General features: G+C 48.7%; 1 protein-coding gene across 2 annotated transcripts in view; it reads left to right on the top strand.

Annotated features, from left to right (window-relative positions):
* CACNA1B (calcium voltage-gated channel subunit alpha1 B) overlaps window positions 1-13,739 on the top strand; it is a 295,914-nt gene that overhangs the window by 124,352 nt on the left and 157,823 nt on the right. The window lies entirely within an intron of this gene.

The following is a 13,739-nucleotide window of genomic DNA, read 5'->3' as shown; positions in this document are numbered from 1 at the left end:
GAGCCTCTCCCCATGGGATGCTGGAATTTTCTCAGCCATGCAGGGACACTCAGTGGCCATGAACAGCAGAGATCTCCTGGAGGGAGGATTGGCTGTGGGAGAGAGAAAGAAAAGTGCCCAATGCACAGAGGAGAACTGCCCAGCTCTGACAGATGGCAACAGAACACACACCCCCTCTCACACCTTTCAACCTGAGACACTCTGCCATGGCAGGGACACCTTCCACCATCCCAGGCTGCTCCAAGCCCCAGTGTCCAACCTGGCCTTGGGCACTGCCAGGGTTGGTGTGTGAAAATACAATAGTAGAAGTGTTTCTGTAATGAAATAATGGGTTAATTTTTTTCCTATTAAAGGCTCTGTTGTGCCAGGAACTTTAACTTCTGGAGGAAAAACAACAAATTGCCTGAGAGGTGGTGGCTGCCCCATCCCTGGCAGTGTCCAAGTCTGGTTTGGACAGGGCTTGGAGCAGCATGGGATGGTGGAAGGTATCCCTGCCATGGCAGGGAGAGGGATGAGATGGCCTTTATGATCCCTTCCAACCCAAAATATTCTATAATGCTAAAATCGAGCAAATCCCTTGCAGGGGAGGAAAATCACCCAGGAACTGAAGTAGCTCATCCCCCCCCCCCCCCCCCCCCAAAAAAAAAAAAAAAAAAACAACCCACAAAAACCAACCCTGGGTGCCCCTGCCCTTTCTGGGGTTGATTTGTTTAACTGGTCTGTGGCAAAACCTTTGCTGGCCATCCCTGCTCCCAGGTTGTTTCCTCCTCCTGGAATCCAGAGGGGAGCAGCTTTGAGCTGGGCTCATCATTTTTTACAGGCTTAATGAAGATACACTGTAGTAAATATTTTCACACTTCAATTTGGAATTTCACAGGCAGTTTTCATTCAAATTTGGAACAACTTGGCAAGGCTTTTGGTTAGGGAAACCTTTTTTTTTTCTTTTCTAGAGTCCTTTTTATTTAAAATATCTTCACAAAACCTTGTGAAATGTCTTTAGATGGAGCCGAGAGGATCAATCCCAACTGATTTTTTGTTCTGTTTTGTCTGAAGCAGGGAAATAGGAGGGATAAAAGACCTTTGGAATCTTGTTCTGAGTAGGGATTGAATTGACAAAGGGCTCTTGGGCCCGGGGGCTTTGCTGTGTTCTCAGTTCTGTGGGACTGAGCTCTCAGCTCCAGCTCCTGAGCTGTAGATTTACTTACAAGGATATTTTTTGCTCATAATTAAGGAAAAGCTGAACTGCTGGAGGTGTCTCATTAGAAGAGAAGGATGAGAAGGTGGCCTAACCTAAATAAATCGATACTCTGCTCATTCCCAGTCCTCTGCTGGAGAATGCAGGTGTGTAACAGCCCTTGGTTAGGATTTTATACCATGGAATCAAGGCTTTAATTCATTCAGCCAATTTTCTGCTGCTGGAAACTTCTTGGGAATCTTTGCTGGTGATGTTTAGAGGGAAAATGAAGAATCTGGATCTGCATTAGGATGATGAGGAAGCCTGAGCATTATCCTTAGGGCTGTTATTTGCAATGATTTTGGGCCTTGCCCCACAATTTCCTCTGCTCAAAGCCAGCAAATGCTGGAGTATTGGATCGCTTGGTGCTCTGGGAATTGCTCTGTGTCACTGCTGCCCAGGGACTGCTGAGTGGCAGGAAAAGTTTATTCTGCATCTACTCACTAGACCAGCAAAACCCTGCGTGGGTCTGAATGCATCCTTATCTGAAAATCTCCTGTGTCCCCGAGCAGCCAGAGTGAGCAGGGCTCTAAATCTGTGTCTGTGTTTATACATTTAGACCCGGGGATATTTCTCCCTTCTCATGACTTTCAGAGCACATCTGGGGACAGCTTTGGCTCTTCAGACACCTGAAGCCTTTGCAGAGTAAGAAAACATGTCCAGAGGGCCCTGAATTTCCTCCAAGTGCAGCTTGACTCATGCAGGAGTTCTCTCCATGAATGATTTGTGCTGGATAAGAATTCCAAGCTCAGCAGCAGAATTTGTTTTTCAAGGTGCTCCCTCCAACTGCACCACCCAAGCCCAAGTGCTCGTGTTGCCCTGATTTTTAAAAGTGTTAAGTTTTCGTTTATAGTTCTTTTGAAAGTTTTAAAGTTCTCATAAAACTTCTTTAGCTTTCTGATGATGTTTACATGTTTCAGAGTCAGAGTTCCCACACAATTTCACTTATAAATAGAATAGTTTACATATTTCTGTCTGTGTGGAGAGAAATGATTGATTGATCTTTGGGCCAGTGTGGTTGGAGAGGTGGGAATTCCATCCTCCAATCCATGGTCACCTTTGGAATTCTATAAATACCAGGTGTTTGAATAAAACTGGGTCTTTTTCTCTTTTGAACTTCCCAAGCTCCTATGTACTCATTTCGTGTCCAATAGTGACACTCCTGTGCTCTCCTTGTGTCCCTTCCCAGAAAATGCAAGTCTTGTGTGCTCAGAGAAACCTGAGGATGGGTGACTGAGGCACTGCTGGTGGGAATCAGAATATTTGGAGTTTTGCTCAAGCATCTCAGCTTGAGTCCCATTTTGTTGAACTGTTGGAATTATTTGGTCTCAGGAGCTCTGTGGCTTTTAGATTTGTGGTAAAATGTGTAAAATGCATCCTCAGAGAATCACAGAATGGTTTGGGTTGGAAGGGACCTTAAAGATCATCTGGTTCCAGCCTCCCTGCTGAGGACAGGGACAGCTTCCACCAGACCAGGCTGCTCCAAGCCTCATCTAACCTGGCCTGAAATGCTCCTTATCTTCCAGATAAGCACCCGTGGGGCTCAGAGAGGGGCTGGGCAGGTGTTTGCTGGGGCAAAATTTCCTCTGGAGAACCCCAGCCAGAGGCTGCCCTTCCTTACCCTGATCGTGCCTCACCTGTCCCCACCAGGAACAGTCTGCACCGAGTTTCCATCCATAATTCAAGCACACAGCTGTTTAAAAATAAAATAAAGGGAGGAGAGGCTATGAAATCAAAATAAAAACATTAAAAAGAGGTAGAGCCCCTTGGCCAGCCTGTTATTTTTGACAGTGGCAGAGCTTTCCCAGTGCCAGGCAGGCTCATGAATAAAGCAGCTGAGTGAGTTCATGCTAGCTGGGGAAAGAATGAATTTTTTATCGAGAAACCCTGTTAGCATATTTATGCATTGATATATTGGTGCCATCAGCCTTTGGATCAAATCATAAAACAGCAGTGGTTTTGCTTTTTCAGCCTCCCCAGCTCTGCAGAAGGGGAGAAACAAAGGGGAGGATTTGCTTCTATTTAAACTTGGCTGAATTAACATTAATATTGCTTGCAACAACTACAGTTAAAATGTGTTTCTACATCTACTGCTATTGTGCAAAATTAAAATGCTGCCAGCTTTGAGGATTTTACCCAGAGTCTTCTCGTGTTTGTGTTGATTTTATGCATTTGGATGCTTTCAGAGGAAAGCCCAGCTCTGGATTGGTGTATTTGAGGGAATTATATCTCCCTTCACTCTTCTTTGGCACTTTCTGAGTCCTGTCAGAGGAAATAAAAGGTGGAAAATGAGAATCCTAAAGGGGGAGGTGATCCAGGTGTGTGTGTGAAGGTGAAAAGGAGGAGTGGAGTAGCTCAAAGACCTCAAAGAGAGAGGATCCTCTGAGGAGCATGGATTTGAGTGTAAATGTGCAGGGCTTTGGGGTCTCTTCCCAGGAGCTCAGGCTTTGTCAGGGCTTTGGGGTGAGGGGAGGGCAGAGGCCACTGGGGACTCTCTGAGGGCTTTTCCTGCAACTGCTGACCCCATCCCAAAGGGCTCCCAGGAAACATTTCTGCCATGGGATCTTTCCTGGTGCCCAACCCCCCACAAAGGTACAATGTGCTCTCAGAGGAGATCAGATCCCAAAGAGCTCCCAGGAAACACTTCTTCTGCCATGGGTTCCTTCCTGGTGTCCAACCTCCCCACAAAGGCACAGTTATGATGTGCTCTCGGAGGAGATCAGATCACAGAATCCCAGAATTGGGCTGGAAAAGACCTTTGGACTCAATCTATGACCTAACACCACCTTGTCAACGAAACCCTGGCCCTGAGTGTCACATCCAGTGTTTTTTAAACACCTCCAGGGACAGTGACTCCATTCCAGTGCTCAATCCCACTTTCAGTGAAGAGTTTTTCCCTAATTCCCAGCCTAAACTTCCCCTAGTGCAGCTTAAGGCTGCATCTCCAGTCTCAGATTGTTGTCTGGACCTTGCATGAAGTTTAGAGGCTCCTCAAATCCTGTCCATCCCACTTCCATCCATGGAAACTTCCAGCTGAGGGGTTTTCCTCACAGAAGACATAAGCAGGTTAAAATCCTAAGCAGTGGTGTTTGAACGTGGCTCCCAGTCCCCTGCAGCTTGCTGGGGGCTCTTCCACTTCAATTCCCTCCCTCTCTGAACAGTGGCACCTGCTGTGACCCACCTGACCCCAGGTGAGGAGAAGCTCTGAACCCCAACCCAACCCCATCTTGCTGTACCCAGAGCTCCATTTGGACCAGCCACTAATTTCATTAAACCCTGTCTGGGTTTGAACAGACAGGTGTCAGCTGAGGAAGGCAGGAGGCTCCCCTGAAATGGAAAATGTAAACTCCCTCCCTCTGAATTGTTATCATTTTGAAATTAAAGGGTTCTCAGGCAAAGATATGAGAAGAAGAATAACAGTTCCTTACTAGGAAAATTAAAATTACAAATGCAATAGTACAAAACAATCCACTGCCAGAGTGAGAGCAGGCCCTGGCAGGCTGTGGGTCAGGGTGTGGCAGCAGTGCCATTCCATGGGGGCTCAGCCCTCCTGCAGTGCCAGCTGTGCTTCTGCTGGAGCAGGATCCTGGACAAGGCTGGAGTTTTCCTCTGGAGCTCCAGGGCTGCTGGAGATGGGCCTGGGCTCCCTCTGGGAATGCAGTGGGGCAGAAAGCTGCTCCTCTGGGAATGCAGTGGGGCAGAAAGCTGCTCCTCTGGGAATGCAGTGGGGCAGAAAGCTGCTCCTCTGGGAATGCAGTGGGGCAGAAAGCTGCTCCTCTGGGAATGCAGTGGGCAAAGGCTGCTGTGCTGTCCCAAGGGCAGATTGGATCCAGGTAGGAATGCTTGGCTCCTGCCCTGGGCACAGCCTCTCCCCATGGGATGCTGGAATTTTCTCAGCCATGCAGGGACACTCAGTGGCCATGAACAGCAGAGATCTCCTGGAGGGAGGATTGGCTGTGGGAGAGATGAAGAAAAGTGCCCAATGCACAGAGGAGAACTGCCCCAGCTCTGACAGATGGGGATAGAGCACACACCCAGCTACACCTGAGAGAAGCCCATTCCAGTTTTATCCTTCCCACAGAGCAGCCCCAAGCTCTGCCACGTCCCTGCCATGCGTGGCACAACCCCGGGGTGTCCATGGGGGCATTCCTGTGCCAGCTGAATTCGGCTCTGGAGGCCCTGCAGAGCCGAGCACCAGATCCTCCCAAAATTGGGCTGGAACATCTGAGAGTCAGAATCCTGAGAAACTGGGCTGGATTTGAGCCAAGATGCCATTTAAACCGGGATGGGGAAAGGCTTTCTGCAGATCCTGGTGCTCTCTGTGGAGCACCAGTGGGCTCAGTGTCGCTGTTGTATTGAGGACGGGTGAATAAAGTGACACAGAGGCTCCAAGGTCTCAGAAGGCAAAATGCAATTTTATTGAAAACCACACACTTTTTATAAACACTTATGATACAGGTGGACCTGATTGGTCCTCGATCAATATCCCTCACACCATTGGCTAATTAGGCACAACACCCTCTTGTAAACATCTTAGGAGAAAACACCAGCTGCAAAGAATAAGAATTGTTTTAATTCCTTCTCTGAACTTTCACAAAACTTCACAGAGCAATGCCTGGGAAAGTTTATCTGACTTTTATCTCTGACCAGTTCTCAGCATCCACAGATCAGCACTTGAGAATTGGGATTTCTCTCTCTGCTCTGCTGGGGAATGTGGGAGCAGTTCACCTTTCACCTGGCTGTGACTGAATTTTGCCTCCTGGGAGGCTGGGGATTGCAGCAGAGACCTCAGTGCAGGGCTCAGTGCTGTTTCTGGGTAAGAAAGGATACAGAAGGTTTAAAATATGAAAGCCTTTTTTTAAAAAAAGGCTTTTTCTCCTTCTGTTTTCATTGTAAGGCAGGTTCCAGGTGCTCTTGTAATATTTCTGATTTTATTCTTAGTAATTTCTTTAGTGTTCATTTAAATTGTAAGAATAGGAGCAGATAGAAATAAATCACGCGTAAATAGCTTTGCTAATTATCAGAAAAGGTGAGGAAGAGAGTTGGGAAAAATCAGACAGAGGGTAAAGAGAGTTCATCTCTCCAAGACAGCTGAGAGTTCTCAATGCAAAAGCACTTGACTAAGGGAATATTGCCCTTTAATTGCCCTGAATAAGTCAGGCTGTGCCATTGATTAGATTCAATGAGTAAATCTAGGTGTGCTGTGTTTTGTATTTTGATTAGAAACATGGTAAAAGCAAATGGTCTGTGGTGTTTGGCTGTATCTGTGCAATTAAATCCCGTTATTGACCCCCACTCAGGAAACATTTACATGGCAGCCCCTTAATTGTTTGTCTTTCACATTAAAAGTTATTTTGTGTGAAATACCTTCTCCTTCTGAAGCAGCTCCTGCTCCCTTTGATGGAGTCAGCAGTGGGACCTGGGATGATCTGGTGAGCCCTGAGGCTCCCTGGGGATGGGGAGCAAGGAGCCAAGAGCAGGCAGAGACCCTGGGGAGCCAGTGAGGGGATGGGGATGGGCTGGGAGAGGGATGCTGGAGCAGGCCAGGCTTTTTTGGCCATTTCCTGGTGATGCAGGGGCTGGAGCAGAGCTGCTGCTGGTCCTGCAGCAACAAGAATGAGAATCCCAGATTGGTTTGGGCTGGAAGAGACCTTAAAGATCACCTCCACTGCGGGCAGGGACATCTTCCACTGTCCCAGATTGCTCCAAGCCCCATCCAAGCTGGCCTTGGGCACTTCCAGAGATGAGGAAATGCCCCTTGGAGCAGCCCTGGGAAGGAGGGTGATGGCCAGGGCTGCAGGATAGGAGATGAGAGGTGATAAAAGGTGATAAAAGGGAATTTCTGGGCTCTGCAGCACAGTGCAAGCAGCAGTTGGCTGCTTTCAAGTCGATTGTTTCAAAAGGGATCTTGGAATGAATTAATAACCAGACACAGCTGCCACCTTGTTAACACAGGGAAGCAGGGCCTGAGCAGCTCTGTGTGCCTGAGCCACAAAGTGAGGATTAACCCTGGCCCTGCTCTGCTCCTGGACACGGCACAAAAGGCTGCTGCTGGGGGATGCCCGTTCTGCAGCTCGGGGCATTAATCCCCTGCAGGGGGATTAAAGGACAGCAGCCTCTGGCTTCTGACTCTGTTACAGCTGCCAAAATTCCCCCCCAGACCCCTGCACCTCGAGGGGTGGCCGTGCTGTCACTGCCTGGGGACACCAGCACTGTGCACAGAGGGAGGAGAGAGCCCCTGGGTGCTCAGAGCCAATATAGGGATCCCTTAGGATTTGAGCTTTTCTATTTTCCATGTATTTGTACCCCTGCAGGTCTTTAGTGTAGAACTCTAAACTCCACACACAGTGGGAGCTGCTGCTTTCCCAGTTTGGGCAGACACAACAATTCCTCTCCAGGCCTGGCAATCAAGGACACCTCACTGCCTCAGGCCCCCAGAGATGGAAACAAAAGTGACTTGGGGGGAGCAAACTTGGGGTCAATGACTTCATTAGCTGAAGCTGGAATTGGCAGATGAACCCCCAATATGCAAATGGGCCAAACTTATAAAAGTGTGAAACCCGTGACCCATTGTCCATTTTGGGTGTAGCCCCTGGGGGCTTTGTCTGCCTGAAATGTACCTGAAGGCCCTTCAGTAAATATTCCTGCTTTTTATTCCCTTTTTTTTTTTTTTTGCCTGGCCTCTGTTTTTAGATATCCAAAAAAGGGCATCAGAGAGAATAGAGAAAGGCTGTCCTGTGACTGCCAGCTGTGGGCAGGGACAGCAGTCCAGGGTGGCTGATGGAGCAGTCATCTGGAACAGGTTCCATTCCCCAGACAGGAATTTGGGGATTCCTAAATTCCCCCAAATTTTGGGGATTTAGGAATTGGGTATTTGGGTATTTTACATGCTGGGTGTGTCCTGCTACAAATGCCATGTCAGGGGTGGGAGCAGCTGGGGGCTGAGCAGAGCTCAGACTTCTAGGGAGAGCACTCCACAGGCTGGAGAGTTTGTGTGGGCTTTAGATGTTTGGGAGATCACTGTGGTCCTGAAAGTGCCCCTCAGCTGCCTCAGTTTCCCTCTGTGCAGCTGTGGGAGCCTTGTGCTGTCACATTTAGGGGACGTGGATCTTTCCATGCCTGGGGCACTCCTGGGGCCGGGTGTGGGCACTGCTCAGGGGGTGCTTGTGAGGAGCCCCATGGCTGTTTTTAACAGAAGGCTCAGGAGCAGCGTGAGAGCCCCCTGTGAGCACCTCCTGAATTTCTGGCTGGAATTCTGGCACATTGTGTTGAATATTTCTTTTCTCTTGCCCTCCTGTTACGTCTCTGTGGGCACGAGTGGCGCTGACAGACGGCCAGACGTTACAGCAGTGAAATGTTGTAGCTGGAACATAAAAATTGATTTGATCTCTTGGCTCCTCCTGCTTAATGAGTGAGGCTGGAGCTCAGTGGCTCTGTGGATGAAGGGCTCAGGGCAGACAGAGCTGCCTGTGAGACTCTGGGGGCTTTCCCTGGGGGAAGGAGTTTGGTTTTCCTGGCAGCAGAGAGGTTTTGAGCCATTAAAGCCTCTCCCTGTGGCAGAGCCGGGGCTGTGCTCTGTGCTTGGGTTCCAGCTCGCTTGTGTGAGAAATGAGACTCATTTCCAAAACATTTAAAAGGTTTATTAAAACCTTATCAAAAATACAACAGAAGACTGAATACAGAAAATATTATGGTGCAGGGAGCAGAGGTTTTTCCCCACCATGTGCTCACCCACACTGTGGAGGTTTCACCTTTTAACCCTTCAACCCCCCCAGAATTCTGTCCATCGACTCCTCCTTTGCTGTCCAGTGCTGGAGATCACTGCCTGACATCTTTTTTGGAGGTCAGCTGCTGCCATGGTAATGAGCCAACCCTCCCAAATGTCCCAAAGCCAGGGCACCCCGATAACAACACAAGGGGGTAAAACATAACTACAAATCTATAAAACCTCTCCTAACATATATCCAGGATATTTGCATTTAATTGTGATAAAATGTAACTATAAATCTATAAAACTTCTCCTAACATATCCATGATATTTGCCTTTTAATTGTGATAAAACAGAACTATAGATCTATATAACTTCTCTTAACATATATACAGGATATTTGCCTTTTAATTGTGAGAGTCAACCATGGCATTTCTCATCTATCTCACTTGGGAGCACTGGGAAAGGTGCTGCACATCCAAGAAGGCTCTGCTTTCTCAGGAGCACTTTGTCACCACCTTTGCCTGGTGTTTGTCACCATATCCAAAGTGGAGTTTGTCCTGGATCCTCGTGAGTGAGGCAGAGCAAACAGAGCCAGGCCCTGCCCTGCCCTGAGCAGGAGGTAATCCAGCAAATGCTCAGGGAAGGGTGGTTAATTGGTTGTATTTCAACACATTTCGTTTTTAAGGGCTTTGATCATGGCATGGAATTGTGGATCTGTCGCCAAGTTTGGGCTTCAAATGGAGAAATAGACGATAAACGATCATTTGGCAGCTGTGAACCCGCTGCACTCCCTTTGCATGTTTATGTGGTTTTCCCTTCTCCCATCTGTTCCTTCCTCCAGCTCCCTCCCCATGGGCTCTCCAGCCCCCTTTGGCTGGCTGACAGCATTCCCAGCCTCACAGAACCATGGAATATCCTGATGGGATAGTCCCAGCATTCCCAGCCCTCCCTGGATGGGATCTGCTTGCTGCAAACAGAGATGTTTTTTTGACAAGATGAAAACTGAAGAACAGCCCCTAAATATAAAACCCTAAATAAAAAATTGCCCCAGACACTTCCCCACTCCTCCTTTTTCTCTGTTTCCAGACAAATGATGCCACAGGCAATGCCTGGAATTGGCTTTACTTCATCCCTCTCATCATCACTGGCTCCTTTTCCCCTGATGTTGGGAAGGAAGCACTGAGGATGAGTTTCCCTGTTGCCTCTGAGCCCATCTGCAGAGAGGCAGGGCAGGAGAACAGGGCAAGGAGAGAGCTGAAAGCAAAGAGAGAGAAGAACAGAAAGCTAAACCAGGGAATGAAGAATTGGGGTGGGATGCCAGGTATTCCAAAGGCCTTCAAAGCCCTAATTGGACAGCTCAGAGCTTTCCCTGCATTTCTGCTCTGGGCTGTTTCTCCTCAGATCCTTTTGTCCCTCACGTGCTGGTTCTGCCTTGAGCAGGGGGTTTGTGCTGAGTGCCCATTCCTCTCCTCTGAGTCACTGATCAGCTGTTTGCTCATTCCTGACTGCTGTTTGCTATTTGGGGAGATGCTGCTCTCGTGTTTGATCCTGGAGGAAGGATTTGTGCAGACATGCACCCTATTAACAAACCCCAGGGCTATTTACTCGTGTCAGTGCTATAAATGTTATATAGAAGTGTTATAAATGTTATAAATGTTATCACCTGTGAGAAATACTCTGACAGTTTGGGGTTTGCTGTTCATTGGGTGACTTCTCATAGAGAGACTTTTGAGGTGGCACCAAGTACCTGCGCAGCTGAGGTAAAACACATTTAAAGAGCTTCCTTTTCTGAGTCCCGCAGGCAAAATTATTCTTGGAAATATTATTGGGAGCACTGGCCAAAAGCAGCACAGATAATAAGTTGAAGTTAGAATGAACACAGTTTTTGCCAGTTGGTGTTTGAGTGCAGCTTTCTGTGGGCTCTGCTTTTGGGCCGGGAGCTGAGCTCAGGGCTCCTGGTTTTCTTTCCCTCTGAGGAAAGCTGAGGGCAAGGAGAATGCAAGAATTGACTTGTATCAGTGCTATAAATGTTATCACCTGTCAGAAACGCTGTGATGGAGGTTTTGCCTGTTCATTGGGTGACTTCTTATACGGAGACTTTTCAGGTGGCACCAAGTACATGCATGGCTGAGGTAAAGCACATTTAAAGCATTTCCTTCTGTGAATCCTGCAAGCAAAATTGCTCTTGGGAATATGACTGGGAGCAGTGACCAAAAAGCATCACAGATAATAAGTTAAAGCACCAATATCAGAATTAATGCAGTTTTTGCCAGGCGGTGTTTGAGCTCTGCAGGCAGGGAGGTGAGCTCGGGGTTCCTGATTTTCTTTACCTTCTGCAGGAGGAAGGAGGAGGATGAGAAGGATGTGTTTAGGTCTTTACTTTCCTTTTTGCTCCCCTTCTCCCTTTCCTTCCACCCAACATCAGATCCTCAGATTGCTGCATTCTTCTCACACAAGAGAGGAATTTGCATTTTCCTCAGCACTGGGATTCTGTAAATGGCCATGTGGCATTTTCCTGTTCAGCACTTCCCCAAAGAGCTCCCTCATGGCTGATGAATGCAGAAACTTTGTCATAAACTGCACCACCCTTCCCTCCCGTTCATCTGCCACTGCTGCCTGCTCGGGGTGGGTTTGGCTGGCAGGAGCCCGAGGTGCTGAGTGAGCAGATGTGGAATTCCATCATTCCAGAGTTCCCGGCTTTCTTGCAGACTCCTTGTCCGGGTGTGAGCAGATTCTGGGCTGAACTGCAGCCTGGCCTTAGGGAAGGCTGTGGCTCCCTGCTGGAGTGGCTCCGTGTCTTGGTTTGGAAAGACAGGTGTCTGCTAAGGAAGGCAGGAGCATCCCCTGAAATGGAAAAAAAAAAAAAAAAGTAAACCCCTTCCCTCCAAATTGTTATAAATTTGAAATTAAGGGGGGCTCTCAGGCAAAAAACATGGGAGCAGGAATAACAGTTGTTTATTAGGGAAGAAAATAAAAAGATAAAATAAACAATGCAGTGAACCAAAACAACACTGACAGAGTCAGAACACAACCTGACTCCCTGTTGGACAGGCTGTTGGCTGCAGTCCAATTGGAATTGTGGCTGCAGTCCTCCTGGAGTGTCAGGTGTGGTTCTGTTGGAGCAGTGATCCTGTAGAAAGGGTGCAGTCTTCCTGCAGTGGAAGAGGCAGCTGTTCCTCTGGGAAATGCAGTGCAGGAAAAGCCGTGCTGGTGTTCCAGAAACTCAAGATTGTATCCAGGTAGAAATGCTTGGCTCCTCCCTCTGTGCAGAACATCTCCCAAAGGGATGCTCAAACTTTTCTCAGTCAGGCAGGGACATTCAATAGCCCATTAACAGCAGCTATCTCCCCAGGGGGAGGATTGGTTTGTGGAAGAGATAAAGAAAACTGCCCAATTAAGAGGATATCTGCCACACCTCTAACAAATGGCAATTGAATACATCTTGCCTTGCAATCTAGGACACTCTGTTCACATGGAAATGTGGTGCTGGGCGTTACAGCCGAGGTGGGGAGGAAGGAGGCTGCTGCAGAGAGCCTGCACAGGGTTAGGCCACCTAAAAATGTGTTTTGGTCCTGCAGCAGGGTCAGCCTGGAGCTGTGGAATTGTTTAGGTTGGAAAAGGCCTTTAAGGTCATCGTTCCCCCAGCACTGACCCATGTCCCCCACATGGCTTTTAAATCCCTTCAGGGATGGAACTCCACCACTGCCCTGGGCAGCTGCGCCAGGGCTGGGCAGCATTTCCATGAAGGAATTTTCCCTAATATCCAGTCTAAACCTCCCCTGGCCCAGCCTGAGGCCATTCCCTCTCCTCCTGTCCCTGTTCCCTGGAGCAGAGCCCGTCCCCCCCGGCTGTCCCCTCCTGTCAGGAGCTGTGCAGAGCCACAAGGTCCCCCCTGAGCCTCCTTTTCTCCAGGCTGAGCCCCTTTCCAGCTCCCTCAGCCTCTCCTGGGGCTCCAGCACCTTCCCCAGCTCCGTTCCCTTCCCTGGACACGCTCCAGCCCCTCAGGGTCCTTTTTGAGGAGCCCAGGACTGGACGCAGGATTTGAGGTGCCTCAGCACAGGGGTGGTCACTGCTCTGGACACACCATGGCTGGGACAGCTCAGGTGCCATTGGCCTCTTGCCTACCTGGGCACACCTGGGCTCATGTCCAGCCACTGTTACAGCACCCCAGGGCCTTTCCCAGCTTTCCAGCCCCAGCCTGGAGCTGTGACCCAAGGACAGGACCCTTGCTGACCCTCAGCCCATTGGTGTGACCCCATGGACCCACCTTGGGCTGACCCCTCGGCAGGGCCTGCTGCCCTGCAGCACATCCACGTCCCACCCAGCCTGGTGTCATCTGTGAACTCCATCCCTGTAGGAATGTGCCCCTGCTGATGGAGTGAACAAGTTACCCTTTGTCTCCTTAGAAAGGAAAAAAGCCCAGAAGTTTCTCTCCTCAATTTGGTTAAAAGACACCTCATAGGACCTTGGGGGCTTCACCTCAAAATTAAGGATAGCCAATTGGACAGGAGCCAAAAATTCCCACCTGAGCAATTCACTAGAAAAAGAAGAGAACAAAAGAAGCAAATTGCTTTTGTGAAGTGTTTTAGCAGGACCAAGAGCCCCTTGCCCTGACTCGGTTTTTCTCTGTAAAGAGCTTTTTTATTTTGCCTTTTATTAAAACTTTTTGTTTCCAACACTGTCACAGGAGCCATCCTGCTACTTTATGCCACCTGAGGTAGCTGAGCTATCAAGGGTATAACACTTGTCTCTGAGAGCTTGTAAGACCTGGATTGAAGAGACAAAGTGTTAATC

Source organism: Vidua macroura, chromosome 21 (genome assembly GCF_024509145.1).
Source record: "Vidua macroura isolate BioBank_ID:100142 chromosome 21, ASM2450914v1, whole genome shotgun sequence".
Lineage (NCBI taxonomy): Eukaryota > Metazoa > Chordata > Aves > Passeriformes > Viduidae > Vidua > Vidua macroura.
This window is presented reverse-complemented; position numbering and strand designations above follow the sequence as displayed.